Source organism: Herpailurus yagouaroundi, unplaced genomic scaffold, assembly GCF_014898765.1.
Source record: "Herpailurus yagouaroundi ecotype Mexico unplaced genomic scaffold, PumYag 163, whole genome shotgun sequence".
Classification (NCBI taxonomy): domain Eukaryota; kingdom Metazoa; phylum Chordata; class Mammalia; order Carnivora; family Felidae; genus Herpailurus; species Herpailurus yagouaroundi.
In genome coordinates, this window is record NW_024412404.1 from 65079149 (window position 1) to 65105887 (window position 26739).

The 26739-nt window shown below is 47.6% G+C and overlaps 1 protein-coding gene and 1 long non-coding RNA gene across 7 annotated transcripts in view; both read left to right on the forward strand.

The window, feature by feature from the left end:
* MGMT (O-6-methylguanine-DNA methyltransferase) overlaps window positions 1-26739 on the forward strand; it is a 303642-nt gene that overhangs the window by 120481 nt on the left and 156422 nt on the right. The gene's annotated exons all lie outside the window — the stretch shown is intronic.
* On the forward strand, window positions 2993-25954 carry LOC121037393 (uncharacterized). Its single transcript, XR_005793757.1, has 3 exons — window positions 2993-5062; window positions 7716-7718; window positions 25943-25954. It is a non-coding gene; the product is annotated as an uncharacterized LOC121037393 (long non-coding RNA).

Below are 26739 nucleotides of genomic sequence, written 5' to 3' on the forward strand. Positions count from 1 at the left end.
CCTGTTAACGCAGCACAAAGCATTTCAGCGCTCCGCTTCTGATGGGTGGCTGACAGGTGTTTCAAATCTTACACAATAAGCATGGTTCTTATCTGGATATAGTTTCCTAACATTTACCTTTACGACATTTAATTGCATGCCTTTTTTCTTTTGTTTCAAAACTAAGAAACCCCATTTATTTGTCTAGCATTTTAGAGTTTCCCACTTGCATTTTTATCCATTATTTTCTGATCATTCACAGTAACTTCTGGAGTAAGGTGGGACTGGGATGATTATTCCATTTGTGAAATTGGGAAACTGAGGTTCAGAAAGGTAAATTCAGTTGATCAAAGTCTGCAACACTGATGACAAACCTGGGACTAAAAATTAGTTTCTAGATTCCCATAGCTAGTGCTTTCTTTAATACAAACATTGCAACAAATAGATGAAATGAAGATCAGTCTCACTAGTAATTAGAGAAATGGAAATTAACATATCAAAATTTTTGTCATCTAATTGCAGTGCCTTTTAAACATTCCTTTCTATGCAACTTTTGCTGGGTTTCAGATTTTAACTTTTAAAAGGATATCATCACACGTTATTTCCAAATGATGAAATCTGTCTTGGTTTTTAAAAACTTATTTATTGATGGAGCCGAGAGGAGGAAAACGAATCATGGAATAAGTGAATGCACGTGATCTGCTGCAGAATAGAACCCTTTTTCCCAGGGTTGCTGTTTTGGAATTTAAATTCTCTGCAGTTTTCCTTCCCCTGAACAAAGCACTTAGATTTTAGCACCAGCGTGTTCTTGGCTCTTGAGTAAAAAGGTGGCTCCCCCAGTGTGCCTCGAGCCTGACCAGGCCATTATGGCTGCTCTGCCGACCTCATATCGACTTCAGGGACTGTTGACCGAAAGGAGAATTATTTCTTTTTTAGAGGAAAGATATTTATGACTGAAAACAGTGCTAAAAACATGAGAATATTGATCATGGTTTTGAGAGATGCTTGCAGTGAATCACTGGATATACCTAAATATCGGCTTTATTCTATCTTTCCTAAAAGACAGATTGCCAACACAAAAGATGAACAATCTTGAGGGAAAAAATCTTATATCTTTCTGCTAAGCTGTCTTTCCTCCATAACAATAGGGAGAAAAGAGGTCTGTGTGGCTTCTTCAAATAAGGAAGGAGCATAATAAACAGTATACTGGAAGCCCCCGTGAAACTGCCTTGGGTGCACTTGATTTAACTTGTAGTAATAAGTGAAATTAACATCAGATGGAAACACAGATAGCTGAACATTTAGCCAATCAAACAACAAACAGTTATTCTGAAATCAACATGAAAATACAGCAGAAGACCCATTATCATCTGAGGACCTGATTCATTGCCTTCAGAGATAATATTTTGAGGTATAATTTCCATGGAATTTGTAAAGGAACAAGTGAAGCAGTTACTCCCCTATCAGATGTGGTAAAGCAGATACTTTCTTGTATCTTGTTTTTTCTTAAGTTTTAGTCCTATTTGGGATGGAGGTAGGGCGGCTGCCTTTATAGCTGGAGGGCGGAAAGGAAGACTTTCCTGCTGTGGTAGAGTGCCTTGCCCTGGGGGGGGTGGAAGCCAGGTCCCTTGGGGTTTGGTCCCGTCCCTCCCTCTTTGAGTTTTTCTTTCCTGCATCTAACAGCACCCTGCTTTCCCGGCAGTGGACCTTGTCGGTGTTCAGGTGGCCTTCGCGTGCTGCTGTGTCTGCACGTGCTGACGCTTCCTTGCTGCCAGCCTCTCCCTTCCCGTTCCTTTTTTTTTTTTATTTTTTTTTTTAACGTTTATTTATTATTGAGAGAGAGAGAGAGACAGAGCGTGAGCAGGGGAGGGGCAGAGAGAGAGGGAGACAAAGAATCTGAAGCAGGTTCCAGGCTCTGAGCCCAACGCAGGGCTCAAACTCAACAAACCGTGAGATTGTGACCTGAGCCGAAGTCGAACGCTTAACCAACTGAGCCACCCAGGCGCCCCATCTTCTTTCCCGTTCTGACACCGCCACCTCCAGCGGAGGGAAGTACGTTCTGTCCAGCGGGGGACCCGTCATTGGGTGCCATTGCCAAGTCTTTGAAACCTGCCGGACTAACAGCCTTGACTCTTTTGGAGGAGTCGGGAGGAGGAAAGTATGATACATAATGGCTCTGTGTCGTGGGGACGCAGAATGTACATCACCACGTGGTCAGAGCTGGCAGGGTGAGATGGAGACTTGGTGTGCCATGGGGCCAGGAGCCTCTGATGCAGAGCAGAAGCTTGTACTCAGTATGGCAACATGCTGACCGTGGAGAAGAGGGTTGGGCGTTGTGCTGAGGTGAGGCCTGCGTGGCCATCTTAAGATCAGCAGGCATGAGAGGTCTTCTTAGGGAACATAGTTGCTAGGGGATTCTGTGCAGTGACAACCAAGAAACTCTGTTCTTTGGTTCACAAGAAGATGGGAGCCCTGGAGGCGCCTGGGTGGCTCAGCCAGTCAAGCGGCCAGCTTCAACTCATGATCTCCTGGTTTGTGAGTTCGAACCCCATGTCAGGCTGTGTGCTGACAGCTCAGAGCCTGGAGCCTCTTTCCGATTCTGTGTCCCCCTTCCTTTCTGCCCCTCCCCCCACTCACGCATGCACCTGCCCTCCCTCCCTCCCTCTCCCTCTCTCTCTCTCTCAAAAATTTTTTAAAAAGACGGAAGCCTTGAAATTGTCTCGCTCTTTGCCCGTTGGCCTGATTGGCATACAAGTGACCCCTGCCTGCCCCCTGGGGACCTGATGGGCATCATGAATTTAAAAAAAAAATTTTTTTTTACATTTATTTATTTTTGAGAGACAGAGTGAGACAGTGCACGAGTGGGGGAGGGGCAGAGAGAGAGAGAGAGAGAGAGTCACAGAATCCGAAGCAGGCTCCAGACTCTGAGCTGTCAGCACAGAGCCCAACGCGGGGCTTGAACCCACGAACCGGGAGATCACGACCTGAGCTGAAGTCAGACACTCAACCGAGCCACCCAGGTGCCCTGGCATTGTAAATTTTAACACCGACACATAAAAACAAGTGATTTCATGTTTTAAAAAGTGTGTATGGATTGTTTTTGTATGAGGGGATTTAATTTTGTAACTTGAGATATTTTACATTTCCTAAAATTCACCCACATGAAGTGTATATATATAGTTCAGTGGTCTTTAATACATCCATGGAGTTGTATCCCTATCCCCACAGTCTTGTTGGAGAACGTATTGACGCCCTGGAAGGACTCCTGTTCCGACCCCGTCCATCCCTGTTCCTCTTTTCCCAGCCCCAGTCGATCACTAGTGTACTTTCTGTCCAGGAATTTGACTCTTCTGGACACATCACATCGAAGGCCTAAACTTTAGGATTCCATTTTTGTCTGGCCTTTTTTTTTTTTTTTTTTTTTTTACTTATGTGTTTGTAAGATCCATGTATCAACACTTCATTCTCTTTTAGGAACAATACGTGATTGGCTGCGCTGCATTTTATCAGTTGCCAGACATTTGGGTTATTTTGTCTTTTGGCTCAACTGCCGAGATCCTACTGCCATGAACTATTTTGCGTGGGTGCAAACTTTCATTTCTCTTGGTTACACACCTCAGAAATGGAATCGCTGGGTTCTGTGGCAGTTTTATGTTTCGCGTTTTGAAGAGCCTCCGGAAGGTTTCGCCAGACAGCTCTACCTTTTTACATTCCTGTCAGCAGTGTGGGGAGCTCCAGTTTCTTCACATACTCCCCAATGTTTGTTACCATCTTTCTGACTTTAGCTGTCACAGTTGTGTGAAACGGGTTCTCCTTACGTGAAGTGGAGGCAAATGATGAAGCTGGGAAGGGGGACCAGGAGGACCTGTTTTTCTGCAAAACAGGGTTGCAGGGGCGCCTGGTGGCTTAGTCGGTTGAGTGTCCAACCCTTGATTTCAGCTCAGCTCATGATCTCACGGGTTGTGAGTTCAAGTCCCATATCGGGCTCTGTGGTGACGGTGCGGAGCCTGCTTGGGATTCTCTCTGTCTCAAAAACCTTAAAAAAAGTGGGGGGGTTGCATGTTGGGTTCACAATTCTAGGGGACCACAGAGGGCATACTTAGTGAACTATTTTTTTTCCCCAGATGCTGTATTTTAGAGCTATAAATGGCACGAGAAGGTACTCAGAGTATACAGTTGGATAAAATTTGACCTGTAGGACTGTAATCAAAATAATGACGTTTCCCTCACCACACCTGCCCCTTGGGAACCCCTCACCTCATCCCTTCCTTCTCTTGTTTCTCCTCCCTATGATGTCACTACACATTAGTTTGAGTTTTCTGGAATTTTATAAAGGATTATTATACACGTGCACATAAAGTTTTGTGACTTTGTAAGTAGAGTTACATAGCTGGATAGCTTCTGGCAGACCTGTGTTGAGATTCGTCCACAGTATGTACATCAGTAGGTCGTTCCTTTTTTGCTGGGTGGTCCTCACTGGGTAGACAACTTCTCGTTTGTCTGTTGATGTCCACTGGGGATTTCACCCCAGTTTTAGTTCTTAGAAACGAAGCTGCTGTGGACATTTTTGAAGAAGTCTTTCTCCAGACCCGTGTTTTTACTTCACTATGAGTGGATCATACGGTCAGGGGACGTTTGGCATTTTCACAGATCCCCGAACTGTCTCCCACGGTGGCTGCACTATTTGCTTTCCTACCAGTAGTGAGATTCACAGCCCCTCCACACTCTGGATTTGGAGTCCTTCTCCCTCTGCTGCGAGGACCCAGCGATTCTTGTAAGTGCAAGTCTGCTGGTCTGAAAGTATTTTAATGTTAGAAAGATTTCCTTTTTTGCTGTGCATAAATTTTGACAGTTTTTTTTTTTTAAAGATCTTGTTCCACTGTCCTGTGACTTGCACTGTTTTTGATCAGAAATCTGCCATCATCCTTGCCTTTGTGAAACTATCTACAGATTGCAAATCTTTAACAGCAGCGTTTCTTATTTTTATGTCCCCGCGTTTCTCTACTTGCCTCTTCATCTGAAATACAGTGATAGTGCCTGTTTAACATCCTTGTCTGCTGATTATAACATCTGTGTCAGTTTGGTTTTTCTTAGGTGGCCCATAATTTTCTCCTTTTATGTCTCTCATGTTTAGATGCTTGATAATGTAGATTTTACCTGGTTAAGTACTGGATGGTTTTTGTTTTTATTTATTTATTTATTTTTAAATTTTTTTTTCAACGTTTATTTATTTTTGGGACAGAGAGAGACAGAGCATGAATGGGGGAGGGGCAGAGAGAGAGAGGGAGACACAGAATCGGAAACAGGCTCCAGGCTCCGAGCCATCAGCCCAGAGCCTGACGCGGGGCTCGAACTCCCGGACCGCGAGATCGTGACCTGGCTGAAGTCGGACGCTTAACCAACTGCGCCACCCAGGCGCCCCTGGATGTTTTTGTTTTTAATATTCTTTAGCTCACTTCTGAAATGTAAGTAGGTTAAATGGGAACCATTTGACCCTTTTAGGTCTTGCTCTTAAGACTTCTTAGTCGGAATGAGAGTGGCGTTTAGTCTAGTGCTTCTTGGTCTTAGCCACGGAGGCAAGACTCAGATGTTTTGCCCGGTGTCCTGTGAATGCTGGGGTGTCCCTTCTATGTAGCGGGAATAGGCACATGTCCTCTCGTGTCTCACTACCTGGTGACGTTCCACTTATCTTCATGTGACTCTGCCCTTGCTCTCCTGGTCCACACTCTACTTGGGGCGTCTGCCCACCTCCAGAGTCGTCTAACCACCCACGTTCCTGGACTGTGGGTTTTATCTCCTCCACGAGTCGTCTGGGCTCTGCCCAGATTGCTTCTGCCATTACCACAGCCTGGAAACTCTTAAGGCAGTTGGCCGGGGAAATGTCTAGGCGCACCTTGTCTCTTGCCATCTCTCAGGGGTTACCCAACCTCCCCTGTATCGAGCGTCTGGAAAACCACTGTTCATATTTTTTTGCCTGGTTTTCATTTTTTCATTTCCAAGCCACAGTGAAAATTTGCCTGTTTCTCATATTGGCTGGAAGTGATAGTGGTTAAGCTGATGTGCCATTGCCAACAGTGACAGAGAACTCATAGAGGAGCAGTATCCACCAGCAGGCTGAGAACAAACCCGAACAAGTCTTCATTCAGAAAGGCATAGCTGTGCTCTTAAAAGAAAGTCCCCTGCCCCCGCCTCCACAAACTTATAACATCGGTATCTGGCACAAATTTAGAAAATACTGGAACTTAGATAAGATTTTCTCTTCGCTTTTCTATATCAATTGATATATCTCATTGGTATCTTTCTGAGTGTTCAATTTTTGTCCTAATTTTCATTCTCTAGTTTCATGTGAATGGTAGAATCCTAAGATGACCCCCGATGATCTGTGCCTTTGTATAATTCTTTTGAAATGTGAGTGGTAACCGTGGATTATCGTGGGATGTAACTCCCATGATTATGGGGGAGGATTTTTGGAGATGTAATTAAAGTGCCTAATCAGTTGGCCTAATGAAAATGGAAATTATCCTGGGTGGGCCTGCCCTAGTCAGGTGTGTTCTTCAAAAGAATTTGACATCAGAGACGAAGTCAGAAACCTGCTTCTGCTGGCCTCTGCGAGTAAGCACACTACCATGTTGTAAGAGGAGGGACTGCCAGTTAGGAGCTATAGGTTGTTGAGCTGAGAGTGGTTGTTGGCTAACAGCTAGGAGGAAAACACACCTCAGTCCTGTGGCCATAAGGAAATGAATTCTTCCAACAACCTGTGAGCCCGGAGAAGGGCTCAGAGCCTCATCTGGCCATGAGTCCCAGTTGCAGCTAAGCATTGATTTTAGTCTGGTAACGCCCTGAGCAGAGGACCCTGATAACCTGGTGCCTGGACTCCTGAGCCAGGGAGGTGGAGATCATAAATTTGTGTCTCTGAAACCACTAAGTTTGTGGCAACTTGTTATGCGTAAATAGGGAAGTAACACAGTATGTGTGTTTTACTTCACTTTACAATTTTCTGGAAGTGAAAGCATGTTTTGCTTCTGTTGATACTGGGCCATTAGAAGTCCATGGTCCCTTTTGTCCTGTTCCTGCCACACCCACGTGCATGTGCCCGTGCACCTGGCAATGAGAGAACAGCCTGGATCAGCGTAGCTGAGAGTCACTGCTGCATAATCTTTGTTAAAGATGCTTGTTAAGAGTTTGGGCCCGACAGCTCTGAGGTCCAGCCCTGATCAGGGACAGCTTCCTCATCCCTGCACCCTCCCCCCCACCCCAGGAAGTGATGGGTGCCAGCACACCTACTTGACAAGGATGTTGCTATATTTGGGACACACTCAGTAGTGTGCAGGGTACCTAACTAGTCGCCTGTGATTAGCAGGTTTCTCTTCACACGTGTCCTGTTAACTACTGCACACGTGTCTGTGTGTCTGCAGAGTCTAATGAACAGAAGGACACTGGGGACATCTCAGGGGCACTGGCCTGCATTGTCGCAGGAAGGGAATCTCTTCTGTAAATGTCTTCAGCAGCAGCCCGGTGCCTTTGCTTTAAACTCCAGTGTCCAGGGGAGACACCCCCCGCCCCCCCCCCCCCCCGCCAACCCTCGGCTTTGATTCTGTTGCTCTCGGTGTCCTGGAGGCTGGGAGAGGCCTACATTTTGATACAATTTTTGCCTTCTGACACTTCTGTCTTTCTGCACCCATTTAGTTGACAGGTCCTTAGAGCTCCAGGTCCATTTTGACGTGACTGCAGAATAGGGGGTTGGGTCGGGCCCACAGCCATGCCGTGGCGCTGCGTCTGCCACCTGCGGCTTGTGATCTGAGCCGCCTGACTCTCCACACGGCGTCGGCTGGCATGGGGCAGGTGGCGCTGTCCCCGTGTGCGGTCTGTCCTCGTGTAACAATCCCTCAAGGAGGTGGTGGCACTTGGGGCGCCTGTTCAGAGAGGGGCGTGTTCTCACACAAACCACGCCACGGAGTGCAGGTGCTGCTCACCTTTGACCTCTTGAATTTGTAGGCCAGGTCAGGTGGAGTTTGGTTTACCCACATTACGGCTCACGTGGAGTGAAATGGCCACATTTGTAAGCTTCTTGGGGTCTCTGCTGAAAGTATAAAATACTCAAAACTAAAACTTGGTGAATTTTGATGGGATTGAGAATCTTGGACATTTTTTTCCAGCAGTTTAAACTGGATCTGATGAGGGAGGTGTCGCCTGCGATAGTGACGTGCTGTGACCCTGTGATCGGCTCCTGCCCGACAGTCCGTTCACCGGCCAGGCGGCTGCCAGCCCCCGTGTCTCAGTGGCTCCTCAGTCTCCTCTGCCCTCCCCCAAATGGGGCTTCACATCCCGCCACATCCACGCCGTCCCCCCGCCCTTCCCAGCGCGCGGGCCGCTGCCTTCCTTGGGGCTCCCAGTGGGCGCCGCACTGTCCACGGCAGTGGTCCTGCAGCCAGCCTCTCCGGGCAGGGGGACCTGGCCCAGCTTGAAAGGGCTTCTGCCTCTGGCCACGGGTTCTCCATTCTTTTCCTCCTCGCCTGAATTTCACGTCAGCCTGTTTTCTTTTTCTTGCTTGGAAGCACACCTTTTCTACAGAATATACATAAACTTAATACGTACTCGCTTGGTAATTTAATTGCTTTCAGCACCTTTAGAAACGGAGAGAAAGTCTGTGAGAACTTTCCCCTGAAAATTACCTGGAACCCATCATTCTACATGGATTGAGAACTTGTGTGTGTTTGAAATTTTGATTCATTAGATGGCTAACTCAGCGTTATTTAAATTTTAATAAACAAAGCAAGTGAATATGTGAGCAGATTTGTCTATTTTGTGAATCTATATCAAAGCAAAATAAGAATCTATTTCTGTTTTGCAATGAGTAGTTTCTAGCCATGGAATTGGCAGCAGAGGCAAGAAAGTATGAATCTTATTTTTGTGGATCCAGCCAAGAAAAAGGACGTAAACTTTGAAAAGTGTGTCATTTACCATTCACAGTCTAATGAAAAACTCAGAGAGTCTAGAGGCTCTCCATAAAAATTCTGATGTCAGCATTTAAGATAGAGCGGGATCAGGGATGCAGGCGTTGGAGGGACTCACAGCCTACGTTTACTGGTGCTCTAAGTGCTATGACTCTTGTTCCGGCAATCACAGTCTTGACTTTATTGCCAAAAGGGGCCCCCTTATGAGCGGCCTGTTGGTGTGGTGTGCAGTTTAACGAATTTCCGCCTCCCTTCCGCCGGCTGATGGGAGCAAGGTGGTCACATTCCCTTTGCAAATCTGAAGGTGCTCGGCTCAGACAAAACGGCCGCGTGGTCAAAAAGTGGCTGAAAATGTGGTGGTTGGAGGTGGTGTTTGGGAATAAGCTACAGGTTGGCCACAGTGCTGTGGAGGGCAGCCGGCCTCCGTGGAGGGCAGGCTCCGTCAATGTCAAGAGTCAAAACGGGCCTCCAGGGGGAGGCGAGCGTGGGCAGAACAGTCGTTGCACATGGCGGGCAGCCATTTTTCCAGTCCTAGCCTGGTCCGGCTTTGAAGATGCCAAGTGCAGGTGTGCTGCGTTACGGAACGTTTGTGGGAGTTCTTTTCAAGCGGGTCTCAAGTGGCTCGGTTGCAGGAATGAGTGAAGTCAACTGGGGGCTGGAGTTCTGTAGTTGTGAGGGGTCCACGTCAGTGGGCGGGTGTGGCCCGGGGCTGCTCTCCAGCATGTTTGCCTCTGTCACTGTTGACATTGAGGCAGGTGGCACAGAGGCAGTGACAGGTGACAGGGCTGGTCCTGTCTCAGATCGAGCCTGTGGCAGCAGACGGCCCAGCCCTCACTGTGCCCCTCACCTCACACGCCTGCACGGGAGAAATGGGGTCATTTAAGAATATACGTGCTAAAGTGGTAAACATCGCTATTTCCTTCCATTTTAACCCTCGAGCTAACTCTTTCTAAGAGTGAGTGTTCCAAAGCAGGGCTGTCTTCTCACGGAAAGAGCACACGCGAGGCTTGGGCTGTTGGCCAAAGTAGCGCTTTTGTCAGCACCATCTTCTCCGTGAAAAGAAGAACTGACCAACCCCGTTTACCCAGACTTGGGTGTTCTAGGATAAACTCTCTCAGAAGTGAACAGAGGGAATCTCTCACATCAAGAAAAACAACAGCGGACTGCATTTGCTGCCAGCGGTAAATGATAAGAAGTGAGATTTCTGGTGAAAATGTTTGGGGAAACTTCAGTATACCAGCACAAACTGGATAGCATCCCGATACTTAAATCCTTGTCTACCGATGTCTGTATTAACGTGAACTTTAGTGACGATGAAATATGTAAACGTGTGGAAGATTTGCATAACTCAGCGAATGAGTTGATTCCAAGTGACCGACGTTTATTACAAAGCTGGGGAAATTTCAAAATACAAGATCGTTGGATTTTAGCATACCCGTGCCAACAGTTCTTTGATAAGCTTTTCTGAACCTACGTCACTGCTCTCCTTTAGGGAATTACCTCTGGTTGAGTTTTGACCTAGCGTCAGAGGATGCTTCGTGTGGAAAGGATTTTCTTTGTGAACTTGAGTCACAGCCGTGTATGGAAACAGAAGCAACGGGAAGCAGTTCTGAGAGTCCAGCCATCTTTTATGAATCCCACCAGGAAGGAGATTCTCAGAGTCATGCCATGCCACTGCTCACTAAATTTTATTATTGTTTTGGAAAAGAGTTACTTTTCATAAAAATGTTATCTGTAAGAGTGTGAAAGCGGTTTGTAATTATTTCAAGTGAATTACAGAATGTCTCGTAAATGTCTGAGGTTAGTTTCTGAGATGGTAAATACCAGTGTGGAACCCACGTGGGAAAAGCAGCTCTTAGAATCCTCTGTGTTCACAGGTGAGACCCAACAAGTTTGACATTGGCACCCAAGCTTGCTGCTGGGTCTGTGCTGACTTTGGGCTGGTTTTACAAAAGAAAGGTCAAAAACCTCATGTCTGTGCTCCTAGGTCCCTCATCCATTGGGGAGCATCTTTAAACACGTTCTCTGGTCGCTAACTTGTAGATGACAGTTGATCAGAAGAGACTGCCTGCCTTGAGTGCAGTAAGCTTTAGATTTTCTAAGGGCCTTGGAATCCATATTTGTGAGTGACCGAGAGCTGCTGTTTGGACAGCTCGGAAGTGGCCCCCTGGAAAGGTGGGTCTTGATCAAGTGTTCCGAGATGCATCTGTGTTTCTTCCTTTCAGGATCCGGGGTCCGCCCTCTTCCTTGCCAGTGATCTCTTTGACACAGAGTTCTGGCAGGGTCTCGAGAGGGACGGTCCCAGTGTTGTTGATGGATCCGAGAGACAGGGGCATTGCTTTGTATTGTTCTTTAAGCCTTAATAACTGAATTGCTTTGATCCCTTAGTGTTGTAAAAACAAAGTCCCGTTATGTCCTGTCCTGGCACGTTTAGCTTTGGGAATTACCAGAAGCTGATGTTGCAACCAGTCCGACTCGGGTTTACCGATGAGTCCTCAACGTGAGCGTGCGGCCGTGATTCCCAGCGAGGAGCAAGCTGCACGGAGGGAGCAAAGGGTGCAGATGAGGAGTTTCTCGTAAATAGACTCAAGGTTGCGAGAACCCAGGGGCGCCTGAGTGGCTCAGTCCTTTGAGCGTCTGGCTCTTGATTCTGGCTCAGGGATTATCTCCAGAGGAGGTGTGCCCCTGCCACTCTCTTGGTTGGAAAGAACTGCAGGCATTAAGTGGGGACTCCGGGAAAAATTCCCCACAAATCCTGCACATCCAGGTGACGTGTGAGCCTGTATCACCAGGATGCCCCACCCCCACCCGAAGCAGCAGAGCCAGGGAAGGCCACTGGGCACTTCCGGCGGGGGGGGGGGGGGAGGGGGAGGGAGGGTGCCAGTGCATCTAACCTTGCATGATTGGCCCCCAGGGTCCTCCTCCCCTGGTGCCCCACGAGGCCTCCCTTCATCCATTTTCCCGGTTCCTGGCTCTTTGCTGGGGCTCTGTGATTCCATGGTAGTTCACTCCGTATGTCACATGGGAATGGTGTTCTCCGAAGCATCTTAAGTCCTTTTGTAAGAAAACTAAGGCAGAAAGGCGGGAAAAAACCAGCAGCCCGAGGTTTGCCTAGAATGGACCTGGGGTGCCCGTCATGGTCCAGAGACCGAGGCACTCCGTTCCTTTCGACCAGGGCATCTTCACTAAATCTTAGAAATTCTTTTTCTCTGCTAGGACTTAGAAGGGGACACGTTCTTCCGTGCTTTGGGAATTTCCCAGAGAACGCCTGCTTTTCTTAAGCTCTGTGGTGATGCGTGACATGCAGCCTTCTTCTCCAGCCTGGCCTCTTGGGTGGTGGTCCACCTGGGAAGGCAGGTGTGTCTGTTCCCAGTGCGCAGACTTCCTCGAAATCAGAATTCCTTAACCTGTGCTCGCACCGCCGGTGGTCTCCAGGAGGACCGGGAAACTCCCTGGAGTCGGATGGGAAATGCTGACTTTCCACGTGCATGAGTGTATTTGGAGGTTCTTCGTAGGGCAGGGCCAGAACTTGCTCGGTTTTCTCAAAGGTTTATCGGTGAGCCTCGGCTTAGAAGTCCTGCCTTAGATGATCAGCTTTTCCTGTAACTGTAAGTCCCTGGTGTGGGTATACAAAGTGACTTTACATTAATTACCATGCAGGTAAAAATGGGAGTAATGAAGTTGTCCGTGGTGAACTGCCAGGAAACCCTACCCTCCTTCACTCTCAAGCGTCAAATAGGAGACTGCTTGAGAATTTCGTGCTACTTTTGAAAAGCCTCTAATAAAATACCTCCTATTTTAAGGCTATAGGGGATATTTTGGAGGTAGCAGGCAGGGAGAGTTAAAACCAATACTTAACTTAGAGCAAGTGCTCTGGAAATAAAAGTGTTGCTGGGTCCGGATGCAGGCACAGCCATCCCCGTCAGGGAGCCTGGAGGGACTCTGCGTGCACGGGGCCCCTGACTTCTCCATGTACGTACCTCCTCCCGCCAGAGTGATGTGGCATACCTCCCGGTTACGCTTGGGCATTTGATTGGGCTTCAGTGTGGTCATTTTGCACCAGGCCATCTCTGTCCTAGAGCACAGGTGTAAATAATTCTGTGACTCTTCTAACTCATCTGCCGTCCCCCCACCAAGTTGTCTGAGGAAAGTTCGTTTCTTATATTCAGTACACCCTCCCACGTTTCACTTCTATGTTAAATACCTTAAATGTTTGTAATTACAGTAGCATCTACGCTAACCAGAATGGTCTGGGAAAAAGCCTTCTGCAGGACAGTAGCTCCTCTTTGCTCAGGCTGGGCACCCACTCCCATCTCTGACGTCTCTCCCAGGGGAAGCCCGTGATTCTCCAGAGGACAGCAAGCACGTGTGAGCTGAAGGGGTTCTCCTGGTGGTTCTGCACCCTGGGAAGGGGGGCACTCTCTGGAGAACTGCTCTGGGAGGCAAGGGGAGTCTCTGTTTGTCCAAACACCTTCTTGACTTAATTATGAACATGTAACAAGAATATGATTGAATCTTGCTTTTGATGACTCAAGATGTGCGGAGGTGATTTTCCCTCAGATGGACGCATCTCTTGATGTCCTAGAGCATCTAGTTGGCTGCTGAGTTTCAGGACAGGACTCTGAGTAGGCGTAAAATGGACCTTCCTATGTCCGATCTTGTCCTCCACAGCCCTGTTTCAGGAGTGGGTTTATAGCCAGGAAAGGGAGCAGGAACCTACATCGGGGTCGTCCTTGTGATGAGGCACTTGGCATGCTGGTCCTTATGTGCGTGGGGCTGACTCCAGGCAGGACTGGGGCAGTGGTTGAGGAAGGGGATTAACGGGTCTCTGCTGTGGATCTAGGGACTTCCCCTAGACCCTCATCTGCGGCTTCTCTCCCTTAGATTGTTTGGGTAAACAAGCTCAAAGATTCTGGATTCTGGATTCTGCACAAGTGACTGGTACCTTTCTTTATTTTGTCAGCCGTGGAGCCGTGGTAGGGAGAGGGGACGTCCAGTGTTGGATGTCAGGAAGTTCAAGTCCCAGGGTATCCTGCGGCATCTGAGCTCTACGACTGCAAAGGAACCTTCTTTACAAATTGCTGCATTGTTATGGTTGGCACTCTGGTTAAAAGTTCATCTGGATTTCAACCTCGCGTGAAATTGCAGAGCTACGGCTGGAAGGCTCTAGGCGTCAGTTGAGAACCTTTGGGGACTTCGCGGACATTACAGTTAGAATTGAGTAAAACGTGCTGGGTTCTGTTCACTCACATTCTCATGAGTGGGGAAAAAGTCTGAGTTTACTTCTGTCATTTTCATGACCTAATTTCCAGATAGATCCAGAAAGAGAAACTCGAAAGAGAAGGATCAACATTATACTGTGAAAATCGTTGAAATGCTTGTTACGAGCATCCTGTGAAATTTGCCACACCAGTTAGCTGGCATCTCTCCCCCACTGTTTCGGATTATCCAAAATGTCAGGGTGACACGAACTTCTGATTGTTCTGGGGCCTTACCTCTTGCCTTCTGCAGCAGAGGTCCGCAGACTGCAGCCCCGCGGCTGGCCACGGCTGGCCCACCAGCCTGTGTTCACAGTGCCACAGTGCCAGGCATGGCTTTTACCGTGTTGAAGGTCCACCGTCCAAAGAAAGGAAGAATAGTAAGCAGACCTTTTGTGGCCTGGAGAGCCTGAAATACTTCTTATCAAGGCCTCTACAGAAAATGTCTGCCAACTTCTACAGGGTGGAAACTAATGCTGCGTGGCTGTGTGGTGTTTTTATATTTAAAAAAACAAAGGGGCATTACCTGGGGGGGGGGGGGGCGGGGACAGACCTACTTGTGTTGCTTCGGAAAGAGCTGCAGTGGCCGGTGTTCAGCAGGGCTGTTCTGCATGCTCGGGCAACTGCATGGAAGTGTTCAGGGCCTTGACTCGTCCCTTGAGCGGGATTTGTTGAGCACCAACCATGTTTTCTAGACCCGTGCGTACAGCCAGGAAAGGAGACGAGGTCCCAGGGCACACGTGTGGCCAGCTGGCGGGTGCAGGATGGGGTCGCCCCTGGCCCGGGACGTGTTCAGGATCCCTTTAGCTGTGCTGCGAAGCCAGTGTATTTCTTGGATCACGGTCCAGGATGCAGACTGCCCAAGACACCCTGGCTTGGCAACTTCTTAGCTGTGGAACCTTGAGCAAGTTGCGTGTTCTTTCTGGCAGTTTACACCTGCCAGAGGCTTCGTGGGGGTGCAGGTGCAGGGGGCAGGTGGAGGGCTGGGGGGCCTGGTGTGCTCCGAGTGCCGTCCGGTGTCCGTGGTCATCGCCGTGGCCCACATTCACCTGCACTTGTATTGCTGTGTGCCAGCTAAAGTTGAAAGCTGTTCTCTGCAGTAGACGGCACTTGGGAGAATCTAAAGCCATAAGCTGTAAGCAGTGGAGTTCAGCTGTATTTGATCTTTTGGTTCTGAATTCTCAGGGAGTATCTTCGTCTTCTCAGGCTGCCGTTAACAGACACTCCTTTCTCACGGTTGGGAGGCTGGAAGTCCAAGGTCAAGGTGCTGGCGAAAGCCCTCTTGTTTGCAGACAGGCCCCCTCCTCTGAGTCCTCGTGTGGTGGAGAGCAGGCAGAAGCGAGCTGTCTGAGACCCCTTCCATAAAAGGGCACTAATCCCATCACGAGGGCCCCACCCACCTGATCTCATCACCCCCCAGCCCCCCACCTGCTGATTCCATCACGTGGGGGTGAGGTCGTCAGCATGTGAATTTTGAGGGGACGGGGCATGAAGTCCATAAGAGGACGTGAGGAGTTTTATGCTTAGAGCGTTGGCCCGTTCCTCAGTTACCCTCCTGGCCGGCGATTTCAGTCACTGCTTCCGTGGGCACGGCCGGCTTGTCTTGTCTCTCACAGAGCAGAGTGTGGACTGACCCGCCCGCTCCCTGGCTCACACACAAGAGATCTTTTCCCGGAGAGCTAGACCTCAGAGCCCTGCAGGCGTTGAGACACATGTCACTGAGCTGCCCGTTTGCACAGGGACCTCATTTCCTTTCTGTCTCATTTTACTTGCTGCCTCTGTCTCCTTTTCTCCTCCCCCGGGGTTTGTCTTTGCCTGAGCAAATGTTCAAAGCCTAGTTTGTACATTGCTTAGGTCACTGCAGACTAGTCCCGTAGAAGCACAAGAATGGTTGTTTGGGGTTTTTTTAATGTTTGTTTATTTTTGAGAGAGAGAGAGAGAGAGCAAGAGAGACAGAGCACGAGCAGGGGAGGGGCAGAGAGAGAGGAAGACACAGAATCCGAAGCAGGCTCCAGGCTCCGAGCTGTTGGCACAGAGCCCCACAGGGGGCTCAAACCCATGAACTGAGAGATCATGACCTGAGCCGAAGTCGGACGCTCAACCGACTGAGCCACCCAGGCGCCCCAAGAATGGTTTTAAACATGCTGGATCGTAGCATGTGTTCCCCCGTCCTTCCTTGTCATTCTCATTTATCATCCCTCCAAGCCAGCTGCTCCTTTCTTCCTAGCCACATAACATTCCACGGAATGCCTGTACAGAGCGTGTTCCCAACCAGTGCCCTCTGCCACGAGCAACACAGTGATCAGCCTCTCTCCCCACCCCACAGACACTGCCGCGAACGCACGGTGCGTGTGCTCAGACACGAGACACGCGTGTCGTTTTCACTGGGACTTGATGTCTCTGGGATGGACTTCTGTAGCTGGAAGGCTGACATATGGCGTGTGGACCCTTTTGTTACAACCAGTCATTCCTGTGTTTCTCCCGAAAGCTGCGATAATTCACCCCTCCCAGTAGGGAAAGTGACAGTGATGTCACTGTTGCCGCCTGACGGAAAGAGTGTCACATTAATGTGCATATCCCTGAAAAGGCTGAACACTGATGTCCACTGGCCTTTCTGTATGCTTGTTGTTCCGATTACCTGTAGCACTTTGGCACTTCATCTCTTTTGAGGGGTGGGTCAAGCAATTTTCCATTGACACTAAAGGCAAACCCCAGGGGTGCAGCCCGGGCCCTGGTCAGCACGCCGCAGGTGCTCTGTCTGTAGCTCAGCCGCACATCGGGAACACACCCTCGCGTCCACCGCTGGCTGCAGCTCCCCAGAGGGCCCTGTCGGTCTGCCCACCTATCCTTGGCTGCTGTCCTGCATGGCAGACACCGTCTTGTTGTCTTGGGATGGTCCCCTTGACTCCATCCCGTCATGGGCAGCTCTCCCCTTCATCTCCACACACTGACCTGAACTCCCTCCGTCTCCTGGCTGCTTGTGAGGCTGACCATAGAAAACAAACAAGTCCTCTAGTGGGTAGAAGCAGAGGCAACAAGTTGAAATCTCTTCTGTCCCTTTTATAAAATCTGAAGGAGGAGGTTTAGGGAGCGCATTTAACAGCTACCCATTTTCTCCACTTACAAGTGTGGAGACAGTGGAAAAAACACCCACTGAGCCACGCGTGCTGCGTAGGACAATGCCGACTGGGAGCCGGCTCTTGACAGAGGGAGGTTGGCAGGTAGTTTGCGAGCCTATTTTTTTGCTCAGTGAACTAGCAAGAACAACACCCATTACTTTCATTGGATTACTTGTTTCAGAATTAGATTAATCAAATTAGGTAAGCATCTGTATTGCCTCTTACCGCCCCAGCAGGCTGCCCTCAAAATGGGCTGCTTGGCTGTCAGCTGGTAGGAGGGTGCCCTAAAGTGTGGGAAGTGTTTGTGACCTGCCGAGGTGACCGACTCCAGCGTGGCTGGCTTTCTGTACAATTACGAGCCTCGTGAATTAATAGGAAACCTCACTGCACTGTCTGATGGCTTACTGGCACGCAATAATTAGAAAGCATTTTTCATGGTGGAACCTGAGGTTTAGCTATCCAGAGAAATAGGATATTTCAAAATACTCCTAGTTGGTTAGTGAAACATTAGTATTAATGACAAATTAATATTAATATCAATATCAGCTATGAGTGTGTAGCCTTTGGGAAGAGAGGGGAAGGGCTTTAAGGACTGGATTTAAGTAGCCCCCATATGCCTTTCTTTGTCGGTGGCATTTTTCATCTGAAAGCATTTATTTATTTAGTTTTTTAACTCAAAACTTCCATGTGAAAAAAGCCTCTGCATTGGGAAGAGGCTTCCGCATTTGGACTGGGGTGATTAAACCTTTATGACTAAAGTAATAGGCTTGGCTTCGCCCTTCCCTGCGGAGCAGCGGACAGAGGGAGGTCCTCTCCGGGTCACACACAGAACTGCACGCACTTGGTCCCATCCACTTCTCTTTCAGGCCTGGTGGGCCTTGCGAACGACCAGCAGTGGAGAGCAACTGCTTTGGATCGTGTTTCCTGCCATTTTCTGTTTGAGGTTTCCTGCCCTTTGGTTTTCCTTTGCTTACAGGTGCTTCTGAGCCCCGGGGCCTGCCTGGGTGGCGCAGAACCCATCGTAGGGGGAGGCTACAGCCTTCCCGGCGTTGTGCCAGAGGACGAGGGGCTGCCCTAGAGGCCCACCTGGCTTCCTGCCTCCCACCTGCCGGGGGACCTTTGCAGGGCTGTCCTCTTAACTCGACCTGGAGGTCTCCCGCTGAGACCTCCCACCAGGGACAAAAATCCAGTGACCGTGGCAAGTGTACGAGGTTATGTTCTGAAGGTCACCTTGTCAGGTTGCAAAGAGGAGGCATCTATCTTAATTCATCTTAATTTGGCCATAACAAAATAGGTAACAAACCTGTGAATAACACTCAGAATGAAATAAAAGTCCTAGAGGAATTGTCTTCCCACATCCCGTTCAGCCTTAAAGGAAGCTCTGGTTGACGTCCAAGATTTCTGGACCCTTCGCGGCAGCAGCATAAAGGTGTTGGAGTGGCTGCCGGAAGCCAAACAGCCAAGCACCATCACAGTCATGCGTGACCACTGTGGCGAGTCCCGTAGTTCACTGGACCGTGACCAGCAGCCTCCCTGGAGATGAACAATTAATCAGGCTCTGCCGGGCCCTGGCCTGGCCACAGTTGACACGTTATGCAAAAAAGGTCACATCTCTGCCTTCCCCAAGAAGAAGAAAACTTTATCTTTAGTTTGTAGGACAACTTTATCCTTTGATTAAAGGACCTACTCTGTGTTAGGGAGAGTTTCAGTTTTCATGTCAGCAAGTGTGATACAGAATTATCCATATTTTGGATCTGGAATTCTATTGTTTTGTCTAAAGCAACATGTTAACATTGCCACTTTAATTTGAAGAAAACTATTGTGAGTGTCACTTTAGCAATCCGTTATGTCTAAGAGGAATATACTTCTAATCTGAAAAAAAAAGTAAGAATATACCTCTCAAAGTATAGAGATTAGAGCCAACCTTAAGAAAGGGGGGGCACACGACACCTTCGAATTGATAGGAGTCCCTAAGCTTAGAGCCCAGCAGATTTACAAAGCTTCAGATCAGTTTGTAGGCTAACTCGTGAGTTCATCTTGTCCAGCAGTGTGACCTGGCGAAAGGTAGGCTTCGTTTAGCAAGTTCTTCGTGCGTGAACTTACAAATAGGTCACAACCACAGTGTTAGGTGACGTGGCCATGCGAAGCGAGGGAGTCCGCACGGGTTTTGTTTCCGTCTCTTCTTCCAAGTGTCCAGGTGATTCAGGCCTGCGACCCAAGCACACGGGGTAGGTCGTCGTGCGGCAGCCAGACCGCGGCTGGAGCAGAGTGCACCCATGTGTGAGCTGCTTGGCATCACTGGGGCGCCCTCCCTGCCCCTCCCGCTCAATGTCAACATCAAGATGCGCTTTCTGCCAAGATCTACGTAGCCTTCTGATGTCTACGCAGATTTCTGGATGGTCTCAGACATGTCACATACGGCTTCGGGAGTGTGTGCGGGTATATTTCCTACATTTTACTTTGAGGTTTAAGAACTCATCTTTAATGTTTTCTTTGCTGCTATACTGAGGTTCAGCACAAGCAGAAACGAGGTTTTCCTCAGAAGCGAACTTTAGGTCTTTACATCTAAGAGAACATATTTTGTAAGACACACTTCTTATAATGCCCTTGTTATAAATTTAGAATATTTTTGCAAACTCATATAAACAGGTAATTGATACTACTGAAATTCTCGTCACATATTTATTGCACTATCAGCTAAAATTTTTAAGTGACAAGAACCAAAATAATCATTAATTTTTATAGGGCAAGGATCTGGCTTTTTGTCTGACACAAAGCTGTATAAAAAACTGCTTCTGATTTTATGCACATTGTTTTTAGTTAATGATTTTCAGCTGTTTGTTGTTCCTCCGATAGCATGAAAATGTACCATATGCTCAGCCAAAAGACAAATGATTAGCAAATGAAATTCTGGACAGCTGTCTGACTGAGCGTGTTGGGTTGATAGCATTCTGCTATCATAATTAGCTTAAGCTTTGGGTTAATTAACTTTCTACCTGGATATGCATAATAATAGCAAACTGCAAAAAGCAAGAAGCTTTCAGTACATCAACAACATTGCTGTCTTTTTTATTTGGTATTTCAAGAGCATATTAGAATTTCAAGAGTGATTAATCCTGGGAATATTGTCATCTACTGTAGATTTTATTTGCAAGCCAGATAATACTGAAACAATTGGAATCTATTATAGAGCAGAAATAGCATTTTAAAATTGTAATTAAAGTTTCTAAAAGCAATTGCTAATTTCAAATGCCTTTGTTGGCAAGAATATTAGAGTTCTTGTATGGGCAGCTTGTCGGGCACAAAAAATACCAGCACTTACACTCTGAAGAATAAAACTTTCCTTTATTTTAAGTGCTGTATTGAAATCACCAATTATTTTTCTGTAATTTGAAACTAAGATGATTCTGTGGTTTGAAAAGGTGCTGTTCAAACTACTTGCCTGAAGATGAGAACTCTGGCCCCGCACCGATTTTTCTGTTACCTCTGTTACCTTTGGTTCTGCGGCGGGCCGGCCGGCTGGGCAGGAGCTCCCCCCATGACCTCTCCGTTAGGATTCGATGTGTGCTCTGTGACTGTGAGCGCTGGAGGTCTGATTTTTAAAAAGTCAGTGCTATACATTTGTAGCTCGGTATTTATTTTCTACCCAAAGCAGTTTATAAATCAATTTACTGATTTGATGAAATGGCGAGAGAAATGGCTTTGTCTCCTTCCTCCTCTTGTTTGCATGATTTACCAAAGCACTCTCGAAGATGCTCATCATCTTACGGGGCTGCTCGGGGCCTTTGGAGAGCACAAGCTAGTGAAGTGCATTGTGGATTTGGAGTAAAAATTGTACTTTACATTTCCCAAAGCACCAGAGAGCCTAGCACTTAATTCTGAAATAAGTCATGCCTGTTGTTACACTCAGAAAAATATTTTATCTTCTGAAAAAAAAATTCTTTACATATGCAGTGGACGGTGAAGATTTGGTGACAGCGAATTCGCCTCGGCTCCAGAGGACTTTACTTCTAGAATTTAGCAGTAGTTAATGTGCTGCTTTCTCAGATTTGTGACTTGCGGGCCGGCTGGGGGCCTGGGAGCACCCAGTTGGTCACTTCATGCAAGTTTTATGGGGCTGTCAGAAGCCATTTTTCAAAATTGGCTTCATTTGAGAACATGTTGAGGAGCCCGCTTTCCCGGGTGGGTGATGAAGGGGGGCTCCCCGGGGCCTGCCTGCTCTGGGGGCCGGTGGGGCTGTGCGCATGTTCTAGGAGGAGCTGGGCTCCCACCCCGGAGCTGGCCCTGCTGGCTGTCAGGCGGTGACCCCGAGCCTTCTATCATTTCACAGTGACGTTTCCAGCAGACCCTTCCCCCGGTCAGTCGGTCGTGAGGAAGATGCCGCCAAAGGGCTCATTTTGCTTTTTGTTCCGTCTGCCTCCGGCCGTGTAAACAAAATGGCAAAGGGGTCAAGAGAAAAGAAGGAAATGGAATCATGATTTTGGTATCGGACCCTTAAATTTGGAGCACAGCTTACCAGCTGTGGAGCAGAAGAGTGATAATTTGCCTTCTGGGATTTACTTTTAATGTTTTACTAAAAACAGGAACAAGTTCAAGATGCAAAACTGAAGTGCATCCTGCTTCCGTGCACAAAAGAACTTTAAAAGGCAAGAACGTGGAGACTCTTGTGGGAGTGATGTTTGGAATAGGTTATTACTGGCTCTTGAAAGAGAAGGAGAGGGAGAAAGGCATCGGGACCCCATCTTTGGCCAGCATAATATATCGATTATTCTATTCTGAATGCCGTTTCAAACATCCTGTAAACTAATGATATTATTTAAAAAAATACTTATTCTATTTGCAGTGCTTGATCTTTAATTTCTTTTAATGTCAAAATTATTTATTTGGCCTATCCTATTCCAGATGTGACTGTTGAGGGCACATTAATTTATATTCCATTTTCATGCCCCCTGTCCCCATCTGTACGTCATTTCTGAATTTCGCTTTCTCCCTTGGGAGTTCACCTATTCATATTGTAGCTTTCATTTGCTGTGTAAACAGAATAAACAGACAATGCAAAAATCCCTACAATACCAGAAAATAACTCTTTTCAACAACATAGTGGATCATATTTAAAAAAACATTGAAAATGCAATCCATGTGAGGCAACATTTTTTCGACTTTATTGTCCTCTGGAGGAAAGGCTCATGTTACCACGACATGTTTCCCCTGGATTTGATAAGTTCATTTTTATTAAAAATACATCCAAAACAGCATTTTACGATAATCCTCAAACACATGTTGGGGATATTTCTTTGTTTCGTGTCTCAGCTTGGTGTTGCGGGCTAATTCGGAATGTCTTACTCAACTGGTGTGTGCTTACATGGCCAGAAAGACAGGTTTGCTGTGTTTGTATGAGAAGCAACATTAAAGAACAGCAGGGTTTTTTTCTCTTTTTTTTTTTTTTTTGACATTTACAAATAAAGAGGGACATGAGTTATTTATGCTGCAATGTTGCTGCAAAGTCCTTATCTCCGTGTGGCACTGAACAAGGATTTGTTGTGGGATTTTCGAGGGCTGCGTAGTGCTTCAGTGTTAAGCACCCAAAACTCTAGGGGACTGGCACTAATTTCCTCTCTCTCGTAAAACAACATAGTATTCATAACAACTCAAGAGGCTTGACATAAGTAACGATGGCATGTGCAGGCGAAGATTACCGCCCAACAGTGTAATCAAGGTGCTAGGCGCTAATGCAAGTTACATTGAGGCAATAACACTGAAACTTGCATCGTGGGACTGGGAGGGCGCTCCGCGTGCTGACGTCCGCACATCCTGCCTTCCCGCCTGTCTGGCTTTCCGGTCCTGTTTATACTTAATGACCTCAAAATTTGTATGTCGTTAACACCGTGTACTGAAGTGGGAGCGAACACGGTTTGGGAGGGAGAAGCCTCCCTGTCTTCGTTGACTTTTGTCTCTTTTGGTAATTGGTGGCTTTTCCTGCCGTATTAGGGAGCAAAGCGGGAGCGGGGAGGCCCCCGAGGTCTCGGTAAACATGCTGTGGGCACAGAAAGCCTGTGCTCCCAGGCGCCAGGCAGTCATTTACATACCCTGAATGAAAAGTCATTTGTGCCTGCAAAATTGTTATTGCTGGAACACATTTAAATACTAGTCATATGGAAATTTGAAATAAAGTCATATTAAATTTTGATGCTCAGATCAATATTGTGGAGCCCAGGTAATTAAAGTGGGTTTGTTTATTTGGCTCCTTATAAATAAAAAGGGCTTAATACAGACTAATTACACAGAATCTTTCGTCTACGGTAGGATAATAATGGCAGCAATTTAAAGTGATATTAAATGAGAATTAATAAAGGAATATTGAGTCACTTTGACTGTATTAAGCTGTGAAATGATTGCGCATCTCAATTTAACTTTGTCTTGAGCATAATGATTGATAAGCAATGCATTTTTGTCGAGATAATCTATAACAATATTTGATTGCAGTATTTAATTAACAACAACCGGACCCGTGACTTTCTGCTGTTTTTGGAACAAGTTAGAGCCCATTTTTACTGCGCATGCTCGTGGGGTGGCTTAGAGGACCCCAGGCAGGCATCCACAGGGGTCCCGAGTGGGGGTGTCACCCAGGCGGGGGGAGCTCTGACTTTCGCCCGACTCGTGAGGGATCAACTTGCGGGAGATGGGGTCTAGTCGGACTGGTGGGTGGCACTGGTAACAGGAAGTCCTCCGGGAAAGGAGAGCTGGCGCCATGTTTAAATCTTGAGAAGGAAGCAGGCAGACCTTTCTCCTGGCGAAGGAATTCCTGAAGAAGAATCCCCCGAAAGAAACACTGGTTTTTGGAGAACACCCGCGATGCAAAATGGGTTCTCTAACAACACTTCAACTTCAGGACTGAAGTTCTGTGCTCCGTTAAATACCGTCTATGTAGAGGCCTTTCGTTCCTGGTCTTAAAACGTTTTTAATAGTCATCTAGGCCAGCGGACACGATGGCCATTAAGTAATTTTCAGGTGTATCCGACGCGCCAGCAAGGTTGTTGATGGCTTTGTTTTGTTTGCAGAGTAACTTGTGTATAATTTCTTCCTGCTGCGCTGCACGACATGTCACATCCGCGTTAGCATTTCTACCCTTTTAAAGGGTCCTCCTGAAGGTCGGGACCTCACACTGAACACCCTTTTTATATATATTACAAATTGCCGGAATTGTTCATTAATTTCTGTCTTTGAAATGCCATGTCAAACCTCTAAAGGAATTCACAGCGCCAGTGTCCCCTGGACAGCTTCTCACCATGGTCCAGTGCGAATTCCTGATGAAATTACAGGTGCAGGGAAATGCAGAATTAGAAATATATCTGATGTTGCAATACTTGTGAAGCTATAGCTTTGTTGATGACAGGACAATTCCATTTTTGACAGTTTAATTTACTGTTGCCACTGGACAAGAGCAAGAGGAGAACGTGGGGTTAGCCACCTGCCCCCTCATACCGTGTTTCACATGCGAGGTTGCAAAATCATGACTCCCTCAACCTGTCGGGCTCAAATGAGAAGGTTTTCAGCTGGGAAAATGGAATATATCAGTGCATGTAATATTGCCTGACCTCATAAAACAAAAGGGAAAGTTGCAGATTCTGACAGCCATTATGAATCTTGTATCAGCATCCAAAACGACTTGGAGCTGAGGTATAGCACATGTTTATAATAGAAAAAAAACAGGGTTGCCACGTTGACTTGCAATATGGAGCAAAAAATGACTTGTCAGTAATTCGTTCTCAGATGTTAAAGAGGCTGTTGAATTTACTAGTATATACACAGAAGAATGTTTAGCCCCGAGCAGAGTGTGGAAATAGTCTCCACACGAGGGGTCTGCTGAAGTTCGTCCTGGAGTTAGCTTTTGATGGAAGCAGAGGGTGGGAACTCTGCGTCCACTCTGCAGTGGTGTCGTGGGGCCAGATTTCTCATTACAAGACGTACTGAACCTTTCCACTCTCATCCGTTGCAAAATGTATAAATAATAAGACTTCTAAAATAAAGCAAATCACGTGAAATTACGAGAACCGCGTGAATTGGATGTGTCCTATTGAAAACCTGGTGTATTGAGGCATGGCTTTTTGTCTTACGCTTAGAAAGTTTTATTTATATTAAAATAAGGCATAATCTCTTTGCACATAATTATATGCTCTCCAATTTGGTTTCTCGAACAGTCTGTTCCTTCACCTCCTTGCCTATTTATGTTAGTCCACGAGAAAAAGTTTGAGTACAGTAATTGTCTCGGGTGTTTCCGGTACTTTCTTTCGTTTTAAGTTGGAGGGGGTTCGGAATGAGAATATACAGGCCCGTTGCGTGTCCCTGTCCTGGTGTCCACTCCCTGCACCCTGTCACCTCACGTGCTAGACTTGCATCTGGTCATTTCTCCTTTGCTGTCCGTGTGGCGTGAGATGTAGCCATTGATTTAAGGCAAGTCATGTTAAACGTGCAGCGTCCCTCTGGCGGGGGTGCTGCTCTTGTGTCCTCAGCCACGGGCAGCAGGAAGATGGGGTGTTTCCTGCACTCCTTGGACCTCTCCTGGGCGGGTCGGGGCTGAGTGGGTATTGTGGGGCACGGCTCCTTTGTGACAAGAGTGGTGACACGGTGGCAGGTGATTTTGGTTCAGCGGAGAGTATTCACCGCTCTCTTCGCCCCTCCTTTCTGTCATCAGCAAAGTCTTCTACAGATCCGTTGTGCAGCCTGGATCAGGTGTCCTCACCAGGTGAGGAAGGATCGGGGCAGTGCTGGTTCAGCTGCTTCCTGGGGTCACCCCTCTTGTTTTCAAACCCTCCCGCCAGAAAATGATGAATACCAGGATACGTTTGGTTTTCTCCTTTAATTTCATTCTCTGTTTGCTCGACAGCCGCCGGCAAGGGCCAGGACAAGTAAGATCTGGTCCTTCCCTGCGCAGACCCGCAGTCCAAGGAGGCCAGTGTAGCTGAGTGCTTTCCCAGACTGACCTACAAAGCGGGACGGGGTGCGGGAGAGGGGAGGCCTTGTCTGAGGTTTGTGCCAGGAGTGTGCTGCGAGCAGCCATCAGGATGGCTTGTGGTCAGGGGGGGGGGGGGTTCTTTAAAAAAAAGGCGCGGGGGCGCCTGGATGGCTCAGTCGGTTGAGCGTCCCACTTCAGCTCAGGTCATGATCTCGCAGTTTGTGAGTTCGGGCCCTGCGTTGGGCTGTGCGCTGACAGCTCGGAGCCTGGAGCCTGCTTCGGATTCTGTGTCTCCCTGTCTCTCTGCCCCTCCCTTGCTCGTGCTCTCTCTCTCAAAAGTAAATAAACATTAAAAAAATTTTTTAGGGGCACCTGGGTGGCTCAGTAGGTGAAGCATCCGACTTCAGGTCATGATCTCGCGGTTCGTGGGTTCAAGCCCCACATAAGGCTCTGTGCTGACAGCTCAGAGCCTGGAA